The following is a 26,967-nucleotide window of genomic DNA, read 5'->3' as shown; positions in this document are numbered from 1 at the left end:
CTCCCATGCCATGAATCTATAAAAGGAGCTCTCCCAATCTCTGACGCGTGACTTCCCCGGCCCCCGCTCTGTTGCTCTGTTGGGACCGGGGAACCTCACCCGGGAGCGGAACCCCAATAAAAGCCTGTGAATGAATTGATTCGTCTGCCTGGGAAGATCTGTTATGCGCTGGACACCTTGCACTTAATCCAGGGATAAGTCCTGGAATGAAACCCTTTACTGTGGAAGAAAGCAGTATACACTTGTAGAAGTATGTATAAATTTCATACCATCAGCATATAGTTATCTCAGCTTTACTGAAGTTCAGCAAGATACTGTAAATGAACTGGCATTTCTGCTGTTAACCTGATGACTTACTTTACTCTATCCACCACTTAGTAGAGCACATGGAAATGGTGGTTAAAAAAGACTAAATGCAAACAAATCTTATTTTGCCAGATATGAAAAATTCTTCGATACTATGCTAATATCCTGTTAAGAGAAAGAAAAATTAATTACAACATATTTAAGACAAAATTGTCTTAAGACAAAATTGTCATCTAAATTTTTTATTAATTATGGACTTTAGCTTTAAATAAAAACCTGCATATCACTTTGTAGAGTTCAAAGTGTTCTGGTTTGAGGAGTAGAGCTCTCTGTTATGCCATTGTAGGACTTATGTACTTAGTCTTTGTAATTGGCCTTGTAATACTTTTGTCATCCTTGGGCAAGGTGACTCAGATCTTTTTAACTCACACTCTTAACCTTCTAATAACTCTTGATCAGGCTGAATGCAATAAATTGTAAGTTTGTTACCTGCTTGCAACTTTGAAACATCCTCAGGACAATGTCAAATGCCAGGAGTGCTGATAGAGTAGATGTTTTTATGTATTCTGTATTTTCTACCTCCTGAAGAGTACAGTATAGTCTGAGGAGAATATAGAGGTAATTAAATGAGAGAATATACTAATGTATAAAGCAGTCTGGACAGTGATTATACTAATAAGTAATCAACATGGTTGTGCTAATTGTAAAATGGTCCCTGTTAAGTTTTACACAGTCTCTTCAGAGGTGGTTAACTTTGTCATTATGTTTCTCATTTAGTACATTTTTATTAAGTCTATTACTATGTACAAATTAACTGCTACGAAGGATCTGGGTAGGAAAGGAAAGTCATATTGGTAATGATTTTAAAACAATGTATAATGTGATAATTGCTTCATTAGAGAAATAAATATAGGCTAAATATGTAACAGAGTTAGGTACATGACTTCCATTTCAGAATATTATATTGTTAAAGCTTCAAGAAATTTGTAGGATTTTTGATTTGACTGAGAAGTCTTCCTAAAGATGGACCCACAGTTTAAGGTCCAGTGTATATGAAATCACAGAAAGGATTATTATTACTGTTGGAGATCTAGATCTGTATTTCACAGTCTACATGTAAATCTACCCTCGTTTCTGGTCTCAGGTGATTATTGGTGGGCCATTCTCTGACCAGAGGGATTTATCAAAAATGAAGATCTGATTTAAAATGCTTTAGTGGTTTTCTTCTCCTAAATGATCAGTGGTTTTCTTGACCTACATGGTCAAGTCCATGACTCTTTAGGAGATGGCTTCTTTTGACTTATTCACCTTCACTCAACAGCCTGTATGAGCCTCTGGTGTACATCCTTGTATTTATCACACACGCTGTCTCCTTCACATGGAAAGTCCTACCTTTCACCAAACAATGACTCTTATCTCAGACTTAGCACAGGGGCAAGCATCTTCTAAAAATACCTCTTGATTGTATGAATTGAGCTCAGAGACTCTTTTTTCCTTAAAAATTTATATAAGATAAACAAGTTTCATGTGTTTCATACATATAGATTTAAGAGTACAATGATACTTCCCCCCATCCCTTCCTTTCACCCATGGTCCCACACTCACTCCTCCTTTCTTCCTGTCTTATTTTTCTTTTAATTTTTATAATAAAATACTTTCAGTTTATTTGATAATCGTAAGCTTAACCCCCCACTAAATAAAAAATTCAACAAATAAAAAAAAAAACACTGTCCCTCAAGGATATAGACAAGGACTGTAAACAATAATCAAATCTCAAACTGTCAGTATTGCTCATATATATTGCACTTTCTAAAAATACTATATATACACTAATTACCAGAAATCAGGGAAAACATATTATATTTGTCCTTCTGGGACTGGCTTATTGTCACTAAGCATAATGGTTTTCCGTTGCATCCATTTTGTTGCAAAAGACAGGATTTCATTCTTTTTTTTATGGCTGGCTAGTATTCCATAGTGTGTATATACCACATTTTCTTTATCTATTGATCAGTTGATGGACATTTTGGTTGATTCTATATCTTGGTTATTGTGAATTGAGCTGCAATAAACATTCTGGTACAGATAATTCTCTTACATGCTGATTTCATTTCCTTTGGATAAATTCCCAGTAGTGGGATGGCTGGGTCATATGGTCCATCTGCTTTCAGATTTCTGAGGAATCTCCGTACTGTCTTCCATAATGGTTGTACTAGTTTACATTCCCACCAACAGTGTGTTAGGGTACCTTTTCCCCTACATCCTCACCGTATTTATTGTTTTTATATTTTTGGATGATAACCTTTCTTACTGGAGTGAGGTGAAACCTCGTTGTGGTGTTTATTTGCATTTCCCTGATGGGTAGTGATCCTGATCATTTTTCCATATGTCTTTTGGCCATTTGGATTTCATCCTTTGAAAAATGTTTGTTAATGTCCTTTGCCCATTTCTTAACTAGTTTATTTTGTTGTTGAGTTTCTTGAGTTCCTTTTATATTCTGGATATCAATCATTTGTCATTTGTATAGTTTGCAAATATTTTCTCCCATTATGTCAGTTGCCTCTTCACTTTGCCGAGTGTTTCCTTTACAGTGCAGAAGCTTCTCAGCTTGATGTAATCTCATTTGCCTATTTTTGCTTTTTATTGCCTGGGTTTTTCTGGGGTCTTTTCCAAGAAGTCTTTGCCTATGCCAATGTCTTACAGAGTTTCCCTGATGTTTTCCTCTAGTAATTTGATGATATCAGGTTATAGATTTAGATCCCTATCCATGGTGAGTTGAGTTTTGTATAATGTATAGAAGAGGTTTTGTTTCATATATCTGAATGCATAGGTCCAGTTTTCCCATCACCATTTGTCGAAGAGACTGTCCTTTCTTCAGGGATTAATTTTAGCTCATTTGTCATAGATTAGTTGGTTGTAGATATGTGGATAGATTTCTGGAGTTTCTATTATGTTCCACTGGTCAATATGTAATTTTGTATACTTATGTTATTGATTTTTTGGTGTTGATTTTATATCCTGCAACTTTACCAAACTCTCTTATGAGTTCCAATAGTTTCTTAGTGGAGTCTTTTGGTTCTCCTATATATAAAATCATGTCATTTGCAAACAGGAATAAATTGATTTTCTCTATTCCAATTTATATCCATTTGATTTCTTTGTCTTGCTTAATGGCTCTGGTTAAAACTTAACAGAACTATATTGAATATAGTGGTGAAAGTGGGCATCCTTGTCTGGTTCTGGTTGTTAGTGGAAATGTTTCCTACTTTCCCCCATTAAATATGCTGCTTAATATGGTAATGTAATGTATTGCCTTGATTGTGTTGAGGAATATTCCTTCTATACCCAATATGTTTAAGGTTTTTATACTGGATGGATGTGTATTTTATCAAGTGAGTTCTAAGTGTCTATTGAGGTAAACATGTTTTTTATACTACAGTTTGTTATACTACAGTTGTTAATGTGATGTATCACATTTATTGATTTGCATATGTTGAATCATGTTTGTATACTAGGGATTAATCCCACTTGGTCTGGGTGAATGATCTTTTTGATTTGTTCTTGGATTTGATTAGCTAGTCCTTTGTTGAGGATTTTTCCATCTATGTTCATCAAGGATATTGGTCAGTAGTTCTTTTTCTTTGTTGTATCTTTTTCTGGTTTTGGAATTAAGGTGATGCTGCCCTCATAGAAGACTTTTGGGCGGATTTTCTCCCTTTCAATTATTTTGAATATTTTGGGAAGAATTGGAATTAGTTCTTCTTTAAAAGTTTGGTAGAATTCAGCAATGAATCCATTTGTTGTGAGAGTTTATGTTATTGATTGATCTCCATCTTGGTTATTGGTCTATTTAGGTTTTCTATGTCTTCATGACTCAACTTTGGTAGATTGTGTCCAGAAATCTACACATTTCTTCTAGATTTTCCAATTTGTTGGCATATAAAAGTTTGCAGTAATTCCTGGTGATTCTTTTTATTTTTTTGGTATCCATTGTAATATCTCCTATTTCATCTGAATTTATTAATTTGAATTTTCTTCCCCACTCCATTTTTGGTTAGGTGCACCAATGGTGTATGAATTTTGTTCACTTTTTCAAAAACCAGCTCTTCATTACAATGATCTTTTGTTTCAATTTTTAAATTTCCTCTCTGATTTTATTTTGTTGTGAGAAGAAAACCACTGTTCCTCAACAATAGAGATAAGAGCTGTAAAAGATCATCAAATCTCAAAATGTCAATTTCACTCCTATACTTTACATTTTTGGTACTCTGTTAATTACTATAGATCAGGGAAAATATATGGTACCTGTCTTTTTGGAACTGGCTTATTTCACATATTATTTCACATATAATAGTTTCCTTTATATCCATTGTGTTGCCAAAGACAGTATTTCATTCTTTTTTTCACAACTGAGTAATATTCCATAGCAATATTCCATTTTTAACAACATAGTAATATTCCATACATGTAAAATTTATTTTATTTATATATAAATTTATTTATATACTATTTATTTATTATTTATTATTTATATATATTATATATATATTTATTTATATATATTTTATATAAAATTTTATATATATATAAATATATATATATTTATTTATATATATATAAATTTATTTATATACTATTTATTTATTATTTATTATTTATATATATTATATATATAAATGTTATTTATATTTATTTATATATATAAAATTTCTTTATGCAGTCATCAGTTGATGGTCATCTGGGTTGATACCAAAACTAAACTATTGTGAATTGAACTACAATGAACATGGGGGTACAGATAACTCTCTCATATGCTGATTTCATTTAATTTTCATGGGAACATTCCAGGAGTGGGATTGCTGGATTATATGGTAGATCTATTTTCAGCTTTCTGAAGTATCTTCATACTGTCTTTCACAATGTCTGTACTAGTTTATAATTGCAACAGCAGTGTATTAGAGTACCTTTCCCCCCACAATCTCGCCAGAATTTATTATTTGTTGATTTCTGTATGAGAGCCATTCTAATTGGAGTGAGGTGAAACCTCATTGTGGTTTTGATTTGTGTTTCCCTGATGGCTAGTGATCCTGAGCATTTTTTCATGTGTCTGTTGGCCATTTGAATTTCCTCTTTTGAAAAACTCCTTTGCCCAAATTTCAATTTTGTTGTTGAGTTTCTTGTGATCTTTATAGATTCTGGATATTAATCCTTTATCAGTTTCATAGTTTGAAAATATTTTTTACCATTTTGTTGGTTGCCTCTTCACTTTGTTGAATGTTTCCTTTGCAGTGCAAAAGCTTCTCAGCTTGGTGTAATGCCATTTGTCTATTTTAGCTTTGATTGCTTGTGTTTTTGGGGTCTTTCCCAAGAAGTCTTTGGCTATGTAAATATCTTGCAGAGTTTCCCCAATGTTCTTCTCTAGTAATTTGATGGTATCAGGACATAAATGCATATCCTTGATCTACTTCTACTTGATTTTTGTAGGGGTCTTGTTTCAAACTTCTACATGTCTACTTCCAGTTTTCCCAGCAACATTTGTTGAAGAGACTGTCTTTTACTAGCAATTGATTTTAGCTCCCTAGTCAAAGTTTAATTGGTTGTAGATGTGTGAATTGATTTCTGGACCTTCTATTCTGTTTCATTGGTCAACATATCTATTTTAGTGCTAGCGGCTGTTTTGATTTTAACTGCCCTATAGTATTTCTTAAAATCTGGTATTGTGATGCCTCAGGCTTGTTTTTCTGGGGGGGGGGTATAAGATTTCTTTTGCTATTTGGAGTCTCTTTTGGTTCTTTATCAACTTTAACATCAGTTTTTCTATATCTGAGAAGAATGTCCTTAGTATTTTGACTGAGATCATACTGAATCTGTAAATAGCTTTTGATAGTATGGACATTTTGATGATAATTCTTATAATCTACAATCATGGAAGATTTTATTTTTTTTGTGTGTCTTTCTCTATTTTTCTTGCATGTTTTCTAATAGGCATTGTAGACATCTTTCCCACTTTTATTTAAATTGTTCCCTAGATGCAGGGTCTGATCTCGGAAGCTAAATTGATCCCTAGATATTTAAATTTTTTTCTGTAGCTAAGGTGAATGAGATTGATCTTTGTTCTTTCTCAGCTATAAGATTATGTATACAAAGGCTCTTTTTTATTTTAACTTTTATTTAATGTATATAAATTTTCAAAGTACAACTTTTGGATTATAGTGGCTCTTGTTCCCCATAACCACCCTCCCACCCACAAACATCCCATCTCCCACTCCCTCTCCCATTCCATTCACATCAAGATTCATTTTCAATTATCTTTATATACAGAAGATCAATTTAGTATATACTAAGTAAAGATTTCAACAGTTTGCACCCACACAGAAACACAAAGTATAAAGTACTGTTTGAGTGCTAGTTATACCGTTAATTCACATAGTACAACACATTAAGGACAGAGATCCTACATGGAGAGTAAGTGCACAGTGACTCCTGTTGTTGATTTAACAATTGACACTCTTGTTTATGGTGTCAGTAATCACCCTAGGCTCTTGTCATGAGTTGCCAAGGCTATGGAAGCCTCTTGATTTCGCCAACTCCATTCTTATTTAGACATGGCCATAGTAAAAGTGGAAGTTGTCTCCTCCTTTCAGAGAAAGGTGCCTCCTTCTTTGATGGCCCATTCACAAAGGCTCTTGATTTTTGCCTGTTAATTTTATGTCCTGCCACTTTTCCAAACTCTTATGAGTTCCAATACTCTCTTAGTGGAGTCTTTGGTTCCCCTACATATGAAATCATGTCATCTGCAGATACAGATAATTTGACTTCCTCCTTTCCAATTTGAATCTCTTCTTTCTTTTTATTTTTATTTTTTTGACAGGCAGAGTTAGACAGTGAAAGAGAGAGAGAAAGAGAGAGACAGAGAGAAAGGTCTTCCTTTTCTGTTGGTTCACCCCCAAAATGGCCACTACAGCTGGCACGCTGGACTGATCTGAAGCCAGGAGCCAGGTGCTTTTTCCTGGTCTCCCATTCGGGTACAGGGCCCAAGGACCTGGGCCATCCTCCACTGCACTCCCGGGCCACAGCAGAGAGCTGGACTGGAAGAGGAACAAGCGGGACTAGAACCCGGTGTGCCGGCACTGCAGGTGGAGAATTACCCAAGTGAGCCGCGGCGCTGGCCTGTATCTCTTATTTCTTTCCAATTAATTTTTTTTATTATTTTTCTAGGTCCTTAAGATGCATTGTTAGACTATTTATTTGATGCCTTTCCAATTTCTTGATGTAGGTGCTAATTGCTAGAAACCTTCCTCTGCACATTACTTTTGGTGTATCCCATAAGTTTTTTTTTTTTATTTTTTTTTGTTTTTTTTATTTTTATTTTTTTATTTTTTATTTTTTATCTTTTATTTAATGAATATAAATTTCCAAAGTACGACTCATGTGTTACAATGGCTTCCCCCCCATACCGTCCCTCCCACCCACAACCCCCCCCTTCCCACTCCCTCTCCCCCTCCATTCACGTCAAGATTCATTTTCGATTATCTTAATATACAGAAGATCAGCCTAGCATACCTTAAGTAAGTATTTCAACAGTTTGCTCCCACACAGAAACATAAAGTGAAAAATAATAGATGATTTTTTTTAAATGATGATGAAATCAGATCAGACCTATTGTCATGTTTAATCCCAGTGAGAGTCAAGTTGGGAATTGATAATTTTTTTTTTTTTTTTACAGAAGATCAGTTTAGTGTACATTAAGTAAAGATTTCAATCGTTTGCACCCCCATAGAAACACAAAATGAAATATACTGTTTGAGTACTCGTTATAGCATTAAGCTTCAGTGTACAGCACGTTAAAGACAGAGATCCTACATGAGGAGTAAGTGCACAGTGACTCCTGCCGTTGACTTCACAAATTGACACTCCTGTTTATGGCATCAGTAATCTCCCTATGCACCAGTTATGAGTTTCCAAGGCTATGGAAGCCCCCTGAGTTCTCCGACCCTTATCTTGTTTAGACACGGTCATAGTCAAAGTGGAGGTTCTCTCCTCCCTTCAGAGAAAGGCACCTCCCTCTTTGAAGACCTGTTCTTTCCACTGGGATCTCACTCACAGAGATCTTTTTGCCAGAGTGTCTTGGCTTTCCATGCCTGAAATACTCTCATGGGCTTTTCAGCCAGATCCGAGTGCCTTTAGGGCTGATTCTGAGGCCAGAGTGCTATTTAGGACATCCGCCATTCTATGAGTCTGCTGAGCATCTCACTTCCCATGCTGGACCACTCTCCCCTTTATCCATTCTATCGGTTGGTGTCAGCAGATACTAGACTTGCCCATGTGCTCCCCTTGACTCTCAGTCCTTTCATTATGATCAATTGTGAACTGAAATTGATCACCTGGAATAGCGAGATGGCATTGGCACATGCCACCTTGATGGGATTGAATTGGAATCCCCTGGTATGTTTCCAACTCTACCAATTGGGGCAAGTCAGCCCGAGCATGCCCCAAATTACACATCTCTTCCCTCTCTTATTCCCACTCTTACGTTCAACAGGGATCACATTTCAGTTAATTTTCAACACTCAAGAATAACTGTGTGATAATTACAGAATTAAACCAGTCATATCAAGTAGAACAGACAAAAAAAAATACTATGAGGGATAATGTATTAAGTTGTCCATCAGCAGTCAGGGCTATGCTGATCAAGTCACCATTTCTCATAGTGTCCACTTCACTTCAGGAGGTTTCCCCTTTGGTGTTCAGTCAGTTGTCACCGATCAGGGAGAACATATGGTATTTGTCCCTTTGGGACTGGCTTACTTCACTCAGCATGATGTGTTCCAGATTCCTCCATTTTGTTGCAAATGACTGAATTTCATTGTTTCTTACTGCGGTATAGTACTCTAAAGAATACATATCCCATAATTTCTTTATCCAGTCTACCGTTGATGGGCATTTAGGTTGGTTCCAGGTCTTGGCTATTGTGAATTGTGCTGCAATAAACATTAGGGTGCAGACCGCTTTTTTGTTTATCAATTTAAACTCCTTTGGGTAAATTCCAAGGAGTGGGATGGCTGGGTCGAACGGTAGGGTTATCTTCAGGTTTCTGAGGAATCTCCAGACTGATTTCCATAGTGGCTTGACCAGTTTGCATTCCCACCAACAGTGGGTTAGTGTCCCTTTTTCCCCACATCCTCGCCAGCATCTGTTGTTGGTAGATTTCTGTATGTGAGCCATTCTAACCGGGGTGAGGTGAAACCTCATTGTGGTTTTGATTTGCATTTCCCTGATTGCTAGTGACCTTGAACATTTTTTCATGTGCCTGTTGGCCATTTGGATTTCCTCTTTTGAAAAATGTCTATTGAGGTCCTTGGCCCATCTCTTAAGTGGGTTGTTGGTTTCGTTGTTGTGGAGTTTCTTGATCTCTTTGTAGATTCTGGTTATTAACCCTTTATCTGTTGCATAGTTTGCAAATATTTTTTCCCATTCTGTCGGTTGTCTCTTCACTCTCCTGACTGTTTCTTTTGCAGTACAGAAACTTCTCAATTTGATGCAATCCCAATAGTTGATTTTGGCTTTGACTGCCTGTGCCTCCCGGGTCTTTTCCAGAAATTCTTTGCCTGTGCCAATATCTTGAAGGGTTTCTCCAATGTTCTCTAATAACTTCATGGTGTCAGGACGTAGATTTAGGTCTTTAATCCACGTTGAGTGGATTTTTGTGTAAGGTGTAAGGTAGGGGTCTTGCTTCATGCTTCTGCACGTGGAAATCCAGTTTTCCCAGCACCATTTATTGAATAGACTGTCCTTGCTCCAGGAATTAGTTTTAGATCCTTGATCAAATATAAGTTGGCTGTAGATGTTTGGGTTGATTTCTGGTGTTTCAATTCTGTTCCATTGGTCTATCCATCTGTTTCTGTACCAGTACCATGCTGTTTTGATTACAACTGCCCTGTAGTATGTCCTGAAGTCTGGTATTGTGATGCCTCCGGCTTTGTTTTTGTTGTACAAGATTGCTTTAGCTATTCGGGGTCTCTTGTGCCTCCATATGAATTTCAGCATCATTTTTTCTAGATCTGCGAAGAATGTCTTTGGTATTTTGATTGGGATTGCATTGAATCTATAAATTGCTTTGGGAGAATGGACATTTTGATGATGTTGATTCTTCCAATCCATGAGCATGGAAGATTTTTCCATTTTTTGGTATCCTCTTCTATTTCTTTCTTTAAGGTTTTGTAATTTTCATCGTAGAGATCTTTAACGTCCTTGGTTAAGTTTATTCCAAGGTATTTGATTGTTTTTGTAGCTATTGTGAATGGGATTGATCTTAGCAGTTCTTTCTCAGCCATGGCATTGCTTGTGTATACAAAGGCTGTTGATTTTTGTGCATTGATTTTATATCCTGCCACTTTGCCAAACTCCTCAATGAGTTCCAATAGTCTCTTAGTAGAGTTCTTTGGATCCTCTAAGTACAGAATCATATCGTCTGCAAAGAGGGATAGTTTGACTTCTTCCTTCTTGATTTGTATTCCTTTGATTTCTTTTTCTTGTCTGATGGCTCTGGCTAAAACTTCCAGAACTATGTTAAATAGCAGTGGTGAGAGTGGGCATCCCTGCCTGGTGCCAGATTTCAGTGGAAATGCTTCCAACTTTTCCCCATTCAATAGGATGCTGGCTGTGGGTTTTTTATAAATTGCTTTGATTATATTGAGGAATGTTCCTTCTATACCCAATTTGCTTAGAGTTTTCATCATGAAAGGGTGTTGAATTTTATCAAATGCTTTCTCTGCATCAATTGAGATAACCATATGGTTTTTCTTCTGCAGTCTGTTAATGTGGTGAATCACATTGATTGATTTGCGAATGTTGAACCATCCCTGCATACCAGGGATGAATCCCACTTGGTCTGGGTGGATGATTTTCCTGATGTGTTGTTGTATTCTATTGGCCAGAATTTTATTGAGGATTTTTGCGTCTATGTTCATCAGGGATATTGGTCTGTAATTTTCTTTCAGTGCTGCATCTTTCTCTGGCTTAGGGATTAAGGTGATGCTGGCTTCATAGAAAGAATTTGGGAGGATTCCCTCTTCTTCGATTGTTCTGAATAGTTTGAGAAGAAAGGGGATTAGTTCTTCTTTAAATGTCTGGTAGAATTCAGCAGTGAATCCATCTGGTCCTGGGCTTTTCTTTGTTGGGAGGGCCTTTATTACTGTTTCAATTTCTGTTTCAGTTATGGGTCTATTTAGGTTTTCGATGTCTTCATGGTTCAATTTTGGTAGATTGCATGTGTCCAGGAATCTATCCATTTCTGATAGGTTTTCCTGTTTGCTGGCATACAGGTCCTTGTAGTAATTTCTGATGATTCTTTTTATTTCTGTGGTGTCTGTTGTTACGTTTCCTTTTTCATCTCTGATTTTATTGATTTGGGTCTTTTCTCTTCTTTTTTTAGTTAGTTGGGCCAATGGGGTGTCAATTTTGTTTATTTTTTCAAAAAACCAGCTTCTCGCTTGGCTGATTTTTTGTAATGTTTTTTTTGGATTCAATCCTGTTAATTTCTTCTCTGGTTTTAATTATTTCTCTTCTCCTACTAGATTTGGCTTTGGTTTGCTGCAGTTTTTCTAGGTCCTTGAGGTGCGCTGAAAGCTCATTTATTTGGTACCTTTCCAATTTCTTGGTATAGGCACCTATTGCTATAAATTTGCCTCTCAATACTGCTTTTGCTGTATCCCATAAGTTTTGATATGTTGTGTTGTTGTCTTCATTTACTTCCAGAAAGTTTTTGATTTCTCTTTTGATTTCTTGAATGACCCAGTGTTCATTCAGGAGCATGTTGTTCAGTCTCCATGTTTTTGCATACTTTCTGGGGTTTCCTGAGTTGCTAATTTCCAGCTTCATCCCGCTGTGGTCTGAGAAGCTGCATGGTATGATTCTAATTCTTTTAAATTTGCTGAGACTTGCTTTATGGCCTAGTATGTGATCAATCCTAGAGAAGGTTCCATGCGCTGCTGAGAAGAATGTGAAGTCTGTAGATGTAGGGTTGAAAGTTCTGTAGATATCTGTTAGATCCATTTGGGCAATAGTGTCAATTAAATCTGCTGTTTCCTTGTTTATCTTCTGTCTGGATGATCTGTCTATTTCTGAGAGTGGAGTATTGAAGTCCCCCAGTACTATTGTATTGGAATCTAAATCTCCCTTTAAGTCCCTTAGCATATCTTTTAAATAGACCGGTGCCCTGTAATTAGGTGCATATACATTTATAATAGTTACATCTTCCTGTTGAATTGAACCCTTAATCATTATATAGTGTCCCTCTTTGTCTCTCTTAACAGTTTTTGTATTAAAGTTTATTTTGTCTGATATTAATATGGCTACACCTGCTTTTTTTTGGTTTCTGTTGGCATGGAATATCTTTTTCCAACCTTTCACTTTCAGTCTGCATGCCTCTTTGTTAGAGAGATGTGTTTCTTGTAGGCAACAAATAGTTGGGTTGTGTTCTGTGAGCCAGTTAGCCAAACGGTGTCTTTTAACTGAAGAATTCAGACCATTAATGTTCAATGTGACTATTGATACGTAGTGACTTTGCCCTGCCATTTTCCTGGAAATATTTTCTAGTATATGCTTTGAGCTTCCCATGCTCTTTTACTGGTAGGTGTTCTTCCTTTCCCTTCTTTCATATTGATGACCGTGTTTCTGTGTTTCTGAGTGTAGCACATCTTTAAGTATCTTTTGCAGGGCCGGACGAGTGGCCACAAAGTCTTTCAATTTCTGTTTGCTATCAAAGGTCTTTATTTCACCTTCATTCACAAATGAGAGCTTGGCAGGATATAATATTCTGGGCTGGCAATTTTTCTCTCTTAGCACCTGTGCTATGTCTCGCCATTCCCTCCTAGCTTGTAGGGTTTCTGATGAGAAGTCAGCTGTGAGTCTGATTGGAGATCCTCTGAGAGTAATCTGACGTTTCTCTCTTGCACATTTTAGGATCTTTTCTTTATGTTTCACTGTGGTAAGTTTAATTACCACGTGTCGTGGTGAGGATCTATTTTGGTCATGTTTATTGGGGGTTCTATGAGCTTCCTGTACTAGGATATCTCTGTCCTTCTCCAAACCTGGAAAGTTCTCTGCTAGTATCTCACTAAAAAGGCCTTCCAATCCTTTCTGTCTCTCCATGGCTTCAGGAACTCCTAGAACTCGAATGTTGGTTTTTTTAATAGTATCCTGTAGATTCCCAACAATATTTTTTAGGTTTCTAATTTCCTCTTCTTTTCTTTGGTTTGACTGTATGTTTTCCTGTGCTCTATCTTCTAAGTCCGATATTCTCTCTTCTGCTTCACCCATTCTGTTTTTAAGGCTTTCTAATGTGTTTGTCATTTGATCTATTGAGCTCTTCATTTCATTTTGATTTCTCTTCACTATAACACTTTCCTGTTCTACTAGTTTCTGCGTTTCATTTTGATTCTTCCTTAAAATTTCGTTTTCACGAGAGAGATTTTCAATCTTGTCCATTAAGGATTTCTGTAGTTCAAGGATTTGCTTTTGAAAACTTCTAAATGTTCTTATCATAAATTTTTTGAAATCCGTATCTTGCATTTCTTCTATCTCATCATCTTCATACTCTTGGCTTGGGGTGTTTTGTTTATTTGGAGGCATCATAGTGTCATCGTTGATCTTGCTCCCTCTATTTCTGTGTTTGTTACTCGGCATAGTTAATTCTTCTTGCGTCACTGTGCGTTTTTTTTTTTTTTTTTTTTTTTTTTTTTTTTTTTTTTTACTGTGTCCGTGTTAAGTGGACTGCCTGCTGTTGGAGGAGCCTTGGAGGCTTGAGATGGGTGCGGCCTGAGAGCTCTGCCTGGTTCTTCCTGGTTAAGGGTGTGCAAAGGTGACACCCTCAGGTTATGCGTGGTAAATCTCTCTCTTTTTATTTATTGATTTATTTTATTTATTCAGGGGGTAAGTAACACTGCAGGGCATGGCTGTGCAGAATTGATGGTATTTAGCTTCCAGTCTTTGGCTCCTCTGGACTCCCACTGGGTTGCCTAGGCTACTGAATTGTAGTGACTCAGTTCCTTAGCTCTCCCCCATTGATATGTAAATCCAGAGAGGAGGCCTGCTCTTTGTCTCTTCAAGCCTTGCAGCCTTGTAACCTTTGCAAGGTTAGGGGGAAGAGAAACCCCGAAGCTTTTTTTTCCTTCTTTCAGGTAGTGAGTTTGCTGCACTTTCCGGCCCCCCTCTAGATTCTGACCCCCGTTTCCCCACCAATGTCTCGGGTTATTGAGCTCACCTCCCCTTCCAGCGCCAATGTGTGGACTCGGAGCCCTGAGCGTCCCAAGTCTCCCCGCTGTTGTCTGTGTGGCGTTCACTCCCCTTGGAGCACTGGCGTGCCGACCCTGGGGCTTCTGCGGCTCGGTCCTGCGACTTGGCTTCTGCGCGGTGGGCGACCTTGTTCTCCCAGTAGGTCCTCCGATTCACGATTCCCGTGCAATTTTTTCCTGGTTCTTTTTTTCTGCGGCTACCGTAACTCCCCTTTTATTAAACTAAATTTTCCCGGACTATCGGTGCGCGCCCTCACTATTCCGCCATCTTGGCTCCACTCCCATAAGTTTTGATACATCGTGTTTTCATCTTCATTTCTAGGAATTTTTTTAAATTTCTGACCCACTCTTCATTCAGGAGCTGTTGTTCAGTTTCAGTGTGTTTTCATGTTTTCTAGTTTCTTAAGTTGTTAATTTCTTGCTTCATTTCACTATGGTCAGAAAATACACATGGTATGATTTCAAATTTTTTTTTTTTAATTTGTTGAGACTTGCTTTATGGCCTAGCATATTCTCTACCCTAGAGAAAGTACCATGCACTAATGAAAGAATGTATATTCTGGAGTGAGTGCTGTGGCATAGTGGGTGAAGCTCTTACCTGTGGTGCTGGCATCCCATATAGGTGCTGGTTCAAGTCCTGGCTACTGCACTTCTGATCCAGCTCTCTGCTTTGGCCTGGGAAAGTGGTAGAAGATAGGACAAATCCTTGGGCTCCTGCATCTGAGTGGGAGACCAGGAAGAAGCTCCTGGCTCCTGGCTTTGGATCAGTGCAGCTCTGGCAGTTGCGGATGGAAGACCTCTCTCTCTCTCTCTCTCTCTCTCTCTGTCTCTGCCATTCTGTAACTCTGCCTTTCAAATGAATAAATAATCTTTTTAAAAAAGAATGTATATTCTTCAGCTGTAGAATGAAATGTTCTGCAGATATCAATCAGGTCCATTTGGTCTGTAATGTAGATTAGCTGTGCTGCTTCTTTGTAAGCTTTTTTATATTGTTGATCTGTCCATTGATGAAGTGGGGTGTTGCAGTCCCCCATTACTATTGTATTGGAATCTGTTTCTCTATTTATATTCATTAACATTTGTTTTAAATAGCTAGGAACTCTGGCATTGGGTGAATATACGTGTAGTATAGTTGCATCTTCCTTTAGAATTGATCCCTTACTCATTACATAATCCCATTCTTTGTCTGTTTTAACAGGTTTTTTTTTTTTTTTTTGTGAAAGTGTATTTGTTTGATATTAGGATGGCTGTTCTTGTTCTTTTTTTCTTTCTGTTAGCATGGAATATCTTTTTCCATCATTTCACTTTCATTCTGTGTATATCTTTGTTGGTACGATGTGTTACTTGTAGGCATCAAGTATATGAGCCTAGTTTTTTAATCCATTCAGCTCATCTGTGTCTTCTAATTGGAGAATTTAGGCAACTAACATTAAAGGTTATTATTGATAAATAATGACTTGGTCCTCTCATTTTCCATAAATATTCCTATTGTTTGCTTTGAATTTCTTTTCTACTTTTGCTAGGGGATTTTCTGCCTTCACATTCTTTCATAATGATCACTATATTTCTGTGTTTCTGTGTGTATAACACATCCTTAAGTATCATTTGTAAAGCTGGACAAGCGGTAACAAATTTTTTTCAATTTCTGCTTGTTATAGAAAGTCTTTATTTCACTTTCATTTATAAATTAGAGCTTTGCAGGTACAATATTCTTGATTGACAGTACTTTTTTTTAAACTTTTATTTAATAAATATAAATTTACAAAGTATAGCTCTTGGATTACAGTGGCTTTTTCCCTCCCAATAACTTCCCTCCCGCCCATAACCCTCCCATCTCCTGCTCCCTTTCCCATTCCATTCACATCAAGATTAACTTGCAATTATCTTTATATACAGAAGATCAATTTAGCATATATTAAGTAAAGATTTCAACAGTTTGCACCCACACAGAAACACAAAGTATAAAGTACTGTTTGAGTGCTAGTTATATCGTTAATTCACATAGTATAGCACATTAAGGGCAGAGATCCTACCTGGAGAGTAAGTGCACAGTGACTCCTGTTGTTGATTTAACAATTGACACTCTTGTTTATGGTGTCAGTAATCACCCTAGACTCTAGTCATGAGTTGCCAAGGCTTTGGAAGCCTCTTGAGTTCGCCAACTCCATTCTTATTTAGACATGGCCATAGTAAAAGTGGAAGTTCTCTCCTCCTTTCAGAGAAAGGTGCCTCCTTCTTTGATGTCCTGTTCTTTCCACTGGAATCTCACTCACAGAGATCTTTCATTTAGGTGTTTTTTTTTTTTTTTTTCTTTCCAGAGTGTCTTGTCTTTCCATGCCTGAAATACTCTCATGGGCTCTTCAGCCAGATCCAAATGCCTTAAGAGCTGATTCTGAGGCCAGAGTGCTATTTAGGACATCTGCCATTCTATGAGTCTGCTGTGTATCCTGCTTCCCATGTTGGATCATTCTCTCCTTTTTAATTCTATCAGTTAGTATTAGCAGACATTAGTCTTGTTTATGTGATCCCTTTGACTCTTAATCCTTTCATTATGATCAATTGTGGACTGAAACTGATCAATTTGACTAGTGAGATGGCATTGGTACATGCCACCTTGATGGGATTGAATTGGAATCCCCTGGCACGTTTCTAACTCTACCATTTGGGGCAAGTCTGACTGAGCATATCCCAAATTGTACATCTCCTCCCTCTCTTATTCCCACTCTTATATTTAACAGCGATCACTTTTCAGTTAAGTTTCAACACTTAAAATAATTGTGTATTAATTACAGAGTTCAACCAACAGTATTAAGTAGAACAAAAAATACTAAAAGGGATAAAGTATTAAGTTGTTCATCAACAGTCAGGGCAAGGGCTGATCAATTCACTGTTTCTCATAGTGTCCATTTCACTTCAATAGGTTTCCTTTTAGTGCTCGGTTAGTTGTCACCGATCAGGGAGAACATATGGTATTTTCCCCTTTGGAAATGGCTTATTTCACTCAGCATGATGTTTCCAGATTCCTCCATTTTGTTGCAAATGACTGAATTTCATTGTTTTTTTTTTTTTAACTGCTCTATTGTATTCTATAGAGTACATATCCCATAATTTCTTTATCTAGTCTACTGTTGATGGGCATTTAGGTTGATTCCAGGTCTTAGCTATTATGAATTGAGCTGCAATAAACATTAAAGTACAGACAGCTTTTTTATTTGCCAATTTAATTTCTTTTGGGTAAATTCCAAGGAGTAGGATGGCTGGGTTGAATGGTAGGGTTATCTTCAGGTTTCTGAGGAATCTCCAGGCTGACTTCCATAGTGGCTTGACCAGTTTGCATTCCCACCAACAGTGGGTTAGTGTCCCTTTTTCCCCACACCCTCGCCAGCATCTGTTGTTGGTAGATTTCTGCATGTGAGCCATTCTAACCGGGGTGAGGTGAAACCTCATTGTGGTTTTGATTTGCATTTCCCTGATTGCTAGTGATCCTGAACATTTTTTTTCATGTGCCTGTTGGCAATTTGGATTTCCTCTTTTGAAAAATGTCTATTGAGGTCCTTGGCCCATCTCTTAAGTGGGTTGTTGGTTTTGTTTTTGTGGAGTTTCTTGATCTCTTTGTAGATTCTAGTTATTAATACTTTATCTGTTGCATGATTTGCAAATATTTTTTCCCATTCTGTCTGTTGCTTCTTCACTTTCCTGAATGTTTCTTTTGCAGTACAGAAACTTCTCAATTTGATGCAATCCCAATTGTTAATTTTTTCTGTGACTGCCTGTGCCTCCGGGGTCTTTTTCAAGAAGTCTTTGCCTGTGACTATATTTTGCATGGTTTCTCCAATGTTCTCTAATAATTTGGTGGTGTCGGTTCATAGATTTAGATCTTTAATCCATGCTGAGTGGATTTTTGTGTAAGGTGTAAGTTAGGGGTCTTGTTTCATGTTTCTGCATGTGGAAATCCAGTTTTCCCAGCACCATTTATTGAATAGACTGTCCTCACTTCAGGAATTGGTTTTAGATCCTTGATCAAATGTAAGATGGCTGTAGATGTTTGGGTTGATTTCTGGTGTTTCTATTCTGTTCCATTGGTCTATCCATCTGTTTCTGTACTAATACCATGCTGGTTTGATTAAAACTGCCCTGTAGTATGTCCTGAAATCTGGTATTGTGATGCCTCCAGCTTTGTTTTTGTTGTATAAGATTGCTTTAGCTATTTCAGGTGTCCTGTGCCTCCATATGAATTTCAGCTTCATTTTTTCTAGATCTGGGAAGAATGTCTTTGGTATTTTGATTGGTATCACATTGAATCTATAAATTGCTTTTGGGAGAATGGACATTTTGATGATATTGATTCTTCCAATCCATGAGCATGGAAGATTTTTCCATTTCTTGGTATCCTCTTCTATTTCTTTCTTTAAGGTTTTGTAATTTTCATCGTAGAGATCTTTAACGTCCTTGGTTAAGTTTATTCCAAGGTATTTGATTGTTTTTGTAGCTATTGTGAATGGGATTGATCTTAGCAGTTCTTCCTCAGCCATGGCATTGTCTGTGTATACAAAGGCTGTTGATTTTTGTGCATTGAATTTATACCCTGCTACTTTGGCAAACTCTTCTATGAGTTCCAATAGTCTCTTAGTAGAGTTCTTTGGGTCCCCTAAATAAAGAATCATGTCATCTGCAAAGAGGGATAGTTTGAGTTCTTCCTTCCCAATTTGTATCCCTTTAATTTCTTTTTCTTGCCTAATAGCTCTGGCTAGAACCTCCAGAACTATATTGAATAGCAGTGGTGAGAGTGGGCATCCCTGTCTGGTACCAGATCTCAGTGGAAATGCTTCCAACTTTTCCCCATTCAATAGGATGCTGGCCATGGGTTTTTCATAAATTGCTTTGATTGTATTGAGGAATGTTCCTTCTATACCCAATTTGTTCAGGTACTCCATGAGTTCTCCCACACACCTTCAGTTTTTTTTTTACAATCCCAGTTCATAAGCTCCACTCATTCACTAGCCCTGAAAGCCTGCTCCATCCATGGGGAGAGCCTTGGCATTCCTGGAGCCAGCTGCCTGTTACTATTGATCTAGACAGTTTGATTACAGGCATCCATGATAGAGTGAGGGGATTGGAGTGCCTCACAAGCTTAAGTGGGTGCCCTGCACCCTATCAATGCTCTGGGCCATACTTAAAGTCAATGTGGACAGTAGATTTATCACAGAGATAAAATCTGCTAGTTGCATGCATGTGTGCTGTGGCAGTCTGTATTCACCTTACTAAGATGGTGCTTCATTCCTACTAGTCACCCAGAGCCCTTGTTGAGGGGATGGGAAGCAGGCAGTGTGCTCTCCCTTCATGGGGTTAGGTGGCACCCTACCCACTGCTAGCATTCCAGGCTGAACTCAAAGTCAGTGTGTTTTGCGAGGTTCTCCCTTGAGCAATATCAGCAGTGGCATGGGTTGCTGCAGACTCTCCTCACTTCTCTCCATGGAGATGTTGTCTCCTCTTGGCCCTAATTCCGATGCTAGTAGGAGTTGAGCAGAGGCACACTGCCTGACTTTACACTGCCATGTTTGGTGCTCTGCAGGAATGGTGGGGTGAAGAAGCAGTGTAGCTTCCCTGCTGCAAGCCTGGAAGTTCTTCAGAGCCATCAGTTCCCCAGGCTGAATTATAAGTAAGTGGGTGACTGTGGAATGCCCTCTATGCTAAAACTGCGAGCAGCAGGGCAGGCAGCAGTTTCTTTCTACCTTGATGTGGTATGTGGCGACTCACAGCCAGCAGCTTACTCTGTTGCATGGCTGGCTGGAATGGTGTCTTTGTCTTCTCTCTCCTTGTCTCGTGGTGTCCTTGTGTTATTTTCACATCACTGAAAATTTCTGTCAGTCAGACCCGTGGAAATGTGGTCCTTCCTTTATTCTTTTCACGTCCCAGAGCAGCTAAAGTTAGTGTGGCTATACCCTATTCAACCATCTTGGATCTCCCAGAGACTCTTTCTCCATGACTTTTCTAAGTTCCTATCAACTGTTCAATTTTGAACCTAATAGGTCCCTGATTATTAAGTCTGAAAAATATTTGTTGAATTGAATCTTCTAGTCCTTTGTCTTACTTTGACTTGTATAAATTATACTTACTTTGACCTGTATAAATTATATTTTCAAAATTTTCTCTTATTACCACCTTTTGATCTCAGTGTACCTTAACTTCTAGCTTCATTAGATTTTCTGGGCTCAGTCATTGATGTACCCAACTGTAGGTCTTTAGTGCAAATCTTAGTTCTCTTCACCCAGGTGTTGAGTTTATGAGGAGAATTTTAAAACACAGGTACACTTAATTTGCTAGTGGTAAAAAACGTTGTGTGTTTTCTAATTTCTTGTTTTGAAATTGTCAGTTTAGATTTCAGAAATTTTAGAATGAGTATGGACTTTAGATACTAGTCCTATCCCTTACTTGATAGTTGAACTTAAGACACTGGAAATTATGATATTTGTCTAAGAAGATTAGGACACAAAATAAATTCATTTTTTCAAAGAGCCAATTTGATATCTTTTGCTTAAAAATATTTGTGTCGATGACATCTGGTATGGGCTGAGATTGTCTCCAACTCTCCCACCCCCATATTCATGTTAAATTGTAACCTTCAGTAATTTACTCTGCGACTATATTTGGAGATAGGACTTTTAACAAGAGAATTAAGAAAAAAAAAAACCAACTCATATGGGTGATCCTTAAGCCAGTACAATTGTTTTACTTAGTTGAAGAAAAGATTAGGACATAGATATGTACAGAGGGAAAACATATAAAGGTAAATGAATATGGCCAGCCGAAGAGACAGGACCTCAGTGGAGAATAACCCTACCAACACCTTGATCTTGGATTTCTAGCCTCCAGAACTGTTTGGAAATGCACTTGTGTTATTTAAGCTACCCAATCTATGCAACTTCACTTTGGCAGCCCTAGAAAACCAACACAGCATATAAATTTTTAAAATTTGTTATTGTCATTACTAGGGAGCATATATTTTTATGAAAGGGAGAGAACTTTCTCTTGTTATTTCATGCAAGAGCTTCTCTGTATGGTTCTGGAAACTGTGAGATCAGATATACAATCAGATTTGTTTTACTTTTTCTGTGTCCTGTGTTTTTCTGTGTCTTGTGTTTTTCTATGTCTTGTTAGTAGTTAGGACATTCTGTTTTACTGTCGACTGGTTCTATCCCTTACAATAGACTTATAGGGAGGCTATTTATCTAATGGAGAATTTTCTTAGAATTAAGTTCAGTTAGCTTCACTTCTAATTAGCTAGGTTGAGTTGCTTCTTTTTAAAAAGTCACACTAATATTTTAAACAAAGAGGAAAATCTGAATGTTTATGAATGTAAATGAACTAGAATATACACTTATATCCATATGTACTTAAGTATTAATATGGGAGAAAAGTATGTTGCTCTTTGAGGTTTCCAGAATAATTTCAATAATAACATGGTGTCCTAAGCATTTTACAGCTTCTAAAGATGTCTAATGTAAAACCAAAAAGTAAAATAGGTTTACTAATATCACTCAATTTTTATTTGCTTTTTGGGAACATCCAAATATGACATAAATATTCTCAAATATTATTTTTACAAGCAAAGTTTTTCTCTTCATTCATACACTACTTTTTGGTATATGGATTCTGTCATATTTTTAAAAATTCCTTTGGTTGAGAAAGCTGTTCTTAAATAATAAACTCATCAATCATAGATTTCCTGGACTTTCATAATGTAATTTAGCTTTTAAATTTACAGTCCTTTTGCTGAGCATAATTCATCTTTTAAATTTACAAATCTTCTTGCTGGACAGTCCAAGCTGCCAAGCTGTACGGTGTCTGAATAATGTATTCCTATTAAAGGACATAGTGGATTGTTATGAAGAACATGACTGGCAAGTCTTTGACTTGATCAGGATGATTTCAAATTGAAATTTGAGGGGAGAAAGAGTATTCTGATCAAACTGCAAAATAAGATATCATGAAAGATAATGGTTATAACAGGAAGGTCAGAAAAAACACTTATGGCTCCAGGTATTTATTTTCCAATTCACAGATACTAATGTTAAAGTAAACCAGAAATTTTAAATATAAGGCTAATATAGTTTCTAATTATAAAATTACGTATAAATGTAATATATTCTGAAATAGTCCTGCAAGTTTATGAAGAAGTAAACATTTCTGGAATATAACAATATGAAGTCCATTTAACTTGATTGAATCATATCTAATAGAATTCAAGAGGAAGTACTCTTTTGTCAAGCAGATATCTACCTAAAGGAAGTTTTTAAATCTTGTGGTGAAAACGTTGGACTTTAGGATGATGAGCGCTGGAAAGAAAAAACAGAAAATTTGTTTTTGTTGAGGGATTTTACAGTCCATCTAGCTACGAAGAGTCAAGGAAACATGGTGGTTCATTCAAGTGAAACTGTCTTTTCTCAATTTTGTGTATATTGTAGAATTATGCACAGTTCCTTCCACATAAGAAGTGACTAGAGCTCAAGAAATTCAGCAACAATGAAACAAGTAATCCAGTTAAGTGAGTAAAGGGTCTAAACAGAAATTTTTTCCTTAAGAAAAAGTTTATTTATTTATTTGAAAGGCACAATGACAGAGGGAAAGGTAGAAACAAAAAGAGAAAGAGATCTTCCATCTGCTTCTTTACTTCTCAAATGGCCACAATGGCCAGGGCTGTGTCAGGCTGAAGCCAGGAGTTTGGCACTCCATCTAGGTCTCATATATGAATGGCAGGGGCCCAAATACTTGGGCAATCTTCCGTTGCTTTCTCAGGTGCATTAGTAGTGAGCTGGATAGGAAGTGGAGCAGCCAGAATTCAAGTCAACACTCAGATATTGGATGTTGGCATCATTGATTTTTTTCTGAACCCACTGCACCACAATGCCAGCCCCTAAATAGACATTTATTTTTTAGATTTTAAAAACTGTTTATTTAATAAAAGTTAAACATATAAAATTAAAATTAACATACAACCTAAAAATCATCTATTAGTTAGAGGGTCTTTTTTATACATGTTTTTAGCTTAAATTCAACTCAAGATTAATGGTGATCACTTACACCAACAAATGCTGGCAACTTAATCTAGTTAACAAAAATTACAAAGTCAGCTACATGAACATAATATACAGGGAAATTATGGCCAGATTAATGCAGTAGAAACACATAAAATTTTTAATGATGAAACATTCAATATTCTTGTTCATTAATATAGCCTCATTTTTTTTTACCAATAAATAGTATCCACACTATGTACAGAGCTATACATCAGCTTTTTGTTTTCCCATATAAACATTACACATCCAAAAAATGGTACTACCATCATAAGTGAAAAATCAACACAAGAAAAAAAGCCAATATACAAAAAAAAGCCAAACAGCAAACCTTACAGCTGCTCATCCTAAACATGTTTGGTTTCTCCCATAAAATCAAAGCTCCATGAATGAACATAAAATAGATCAGTTTTAGAGATGGCCTAACAGGCTTAGAAAACAGGTTATTGAAGGAAAAACTCTAAACAAATGGCTATTTACAAATTAACTCATATTTAAGCTTAACTGGACAATAGTTAGGCTTTAAAATTGAAGATATATATATATATATTTATATATTTTTATACATTTTATATATATTATATATATTTATATATATTATATATATATATAAAGATCTCTTTAGCAGGTTGGTGTTTTGCCCTGATGCTTCTAAGAACTGCCGTGATATGTTAAGTTCAAAGCATATGAAAATTCTGTTATGACTCATAATAAAAAGGATGTACTATCAGTTTAGTGGGGGCCTGATATTAAGATCTTAGTAATTCATTTAGTGCTGAACTCACAGCACCTATCTAGAAAAGTTGCTTTATTCAACAAACTGAGGGAACTGTGATAGTAGTAATGAAAAAAGTTAAACGAATAGCAGTTCTCAAATGCAGTTTCTTCAAGTCTCATTCTCCTGAAGCAAACAATGACATTGATATCTTCCTAACTCATCTAACAAATAATTTACCTTTAGAAAAATATAAGGATAAAAAGGTAAATGTAAAGCCCTGCAGAGATGAAATCCAACAGTTTTTCTGATTATTGAGGCATCAAATGCCTGACTTTGTATTTAGAGATATCTTGATATTGTGTCATGGGTTTATCAGCAATTTCACAAGTTCCTGCTCCAACTTTGCCAGTTGTACTCTCTGGTGAAGCAAAAATGCTCCCCTTTACCTGGCTTTGTTGTTGAATTGTTGCATTTCACCTTCTGGTCCTCTGTTTCCTGTTAAAGCTCTTTTATTCTCTGTGCTTTTTTTCCAAACCAATCTATTTTTTATATTCATGTTGCCGGACAATCATTTCTTTTTTTGACATGGATTTGTTGCCACAGTCTTCCTTTGCCTTCCTCCCTTCAACAGGCTTGGGGTTCAATAGTGGTGTTACTTCAGCATTGCCATAACCAGCAAAGGTGATTGCAGCGATGCCATTTTCTTCATCTATCTCCTCAATTTCTGCTTTGTAACACTGTCCATCTTCACTCCAGATTGCCATACATTTGTCTCCTACTTTCCATAAATGAGTGGGCTGAGTAGAAGCAAAACTCTCTGAAGGTTTCAGAAGGTTGAGCTGACAGAAGGTCTTTGGTTAGTTCTATGACTTCCATTAATTACTTTTCCTCCCCCCCCCCCCCGGGTCTGAGTTCTGAAACTGTTCCTTCAGTGACAGATGGGCAGTGGTCACAGAATCAGCAATTCCAGGAAGCATCAGGTGTTGTGATCTACGTATCAGCAGGTCAAAGTGGGTGTACTCAAGTACTCTACTGAAGGAAGGCATTTCAGGGATATAGAGAGCCACTTAATTATGCTCAGATAAACTATTTCAGAATCCCAAATCTGGAACCCTTTTCAGATAAGTTAAATTTGTTTGAGTCCTAATATTCTTGTAAATTTTTCTACAATTTTAGCAACTCTTCATTTTCTCCATTTCCGAATAATGGAGCTTCAACTTGCTGGAGTTGAGCTTTGTAGCTTGCCAGTTGCTTTGCTAGATCCTTGGACATCTTGTGTGATGTGGGGGTGGAGCAGTGGGAAGGGAAAGGGGCAAATTAGCCCAGTGATGGTGGCAGTGGCAACAGGGGAAGCAGCAATAGGAAAAGTATCCGTGACGACAAGGCCAATAGGTGTGAAAAAGAAGAACTCGGTCTGCAGAGCTAGACATTTTTCAAAAGGAAAAATACAAATAGCTAACGCATGAAAAATGCTCAGTATCGCTAGCCATAAAGGAAATGCAAATAAAATCACAATAAGTTATCATCTTACTCTAGTTAGAATGGCTTTAACCATAAGTTAAAAAAATTGCTGGCAAATATGCGTATAAAAGGGAATCCCGATATACTATTGATCAGAATGGCAGTTAGTACAGTTATTGTGGGAAGCAGTATGGTGATTCCTGAAAAAACTAAATATAGATCTACCACAGGACCCAGCTATCCCACTTTGGGAATATATCCAAAGGAAATGAAGTCAAGGTGTAAAAGAGATGCTTGCACTGTCGTGTTTAAGGCATCTGAGTTCTTAAAATAGCAAATATATTGGATCAACCTAGAATTTCATCAGTGGATGTCTGCGTAAAGAAAAGTTGGTATGTATACCTGATGGAACATTACTTAGCCATATAAAGAATTAAAACCCGACATTTGCAACAAAATGGATGAAACTGGGGAACATTATTCCAAGTGAAGTCAGACACAGAAAGACAAATTGCATATGGTTTCTTTCATATGTGGAAGTTTATATATAGGATATATGTATATAAATGTGTGGATATAAATAAAAATATAAAATATCTAAAATATAAAAATGTGTGGATGCCATATTATTCAACATATAGATGTTTTTAGATTTTGTATTCTTTGAATTATATCCCTTATATGATACTATACCCTTCTTTCTTCACTTTATGATCCTTGTTGTGAATCTGATGCTATTATTTCCTAATTTTTAGAAAAATGATATGCATTTTAATAAATAATATGTAAACTATAATTACTATCAGTATAATATTTACATATGAAGTGAACATGACAAATGTTAAAAATTATTAAATCTTCTTGTGACCCTTGAATATTTTTATAATTTTCTGTATTTTTAAAATTTTTAAAAAAATAGACATAGTTTTAAAAGTATTTAAAACATTTATTTATTTATTTGAAAGGTAAGGAGAGGGAGAAGCACAGAGATATATATCTTCCTTCTCCTAGTTCACTATACAAATATCCACAATGGCTGGGGCTGGGCCAGGCTGGAGCCAGGAGCCTGGAACTTGATCCAGTCTCCCAAATGAGTGTCAAAGACCCATGGATT

General features: G+C 36.8%; 1 protein-coding gene and 1 pseudogene across 6 annotated transcripts in view; one reads left to right on the top strand and one right to left on the bottom strand.

Moving 5' to 3' along the window:
- The window catches only part of IQUB (IQ motif and ubiquitin domain containing), a 135,942-nt gene that overhangs the window by 47,208 nt on the left and 61,767 nt on the right, over positions 1-26,967 (top strand). The gene's annotated exons all lie outside the window — the stretch shown is intronic.
- On the bottom strand, positions 24,528-25,664 carry LOC100349074 (survival of motor neuron-related-splicing factor 30-like; annotated as a pseudogene).

The sequence above is a fragment of the Oryctolagus cuniculus genome, chromosome 3, assembly GCF_964237555.1.
Source record: "Oryctolagus cuniculus chromosome 3, mOryCun1.1, whole genome shotgun sequence".
NCBI lineage: Eukaryota > Metazoa > Chordata > Mammalia > Lagomorpha > Leporidae > Oryctolagus > Oryctolagus cuniculus.
This window is presented reverse-complemented; position numbering and strand designations above follow the sequence as displayed.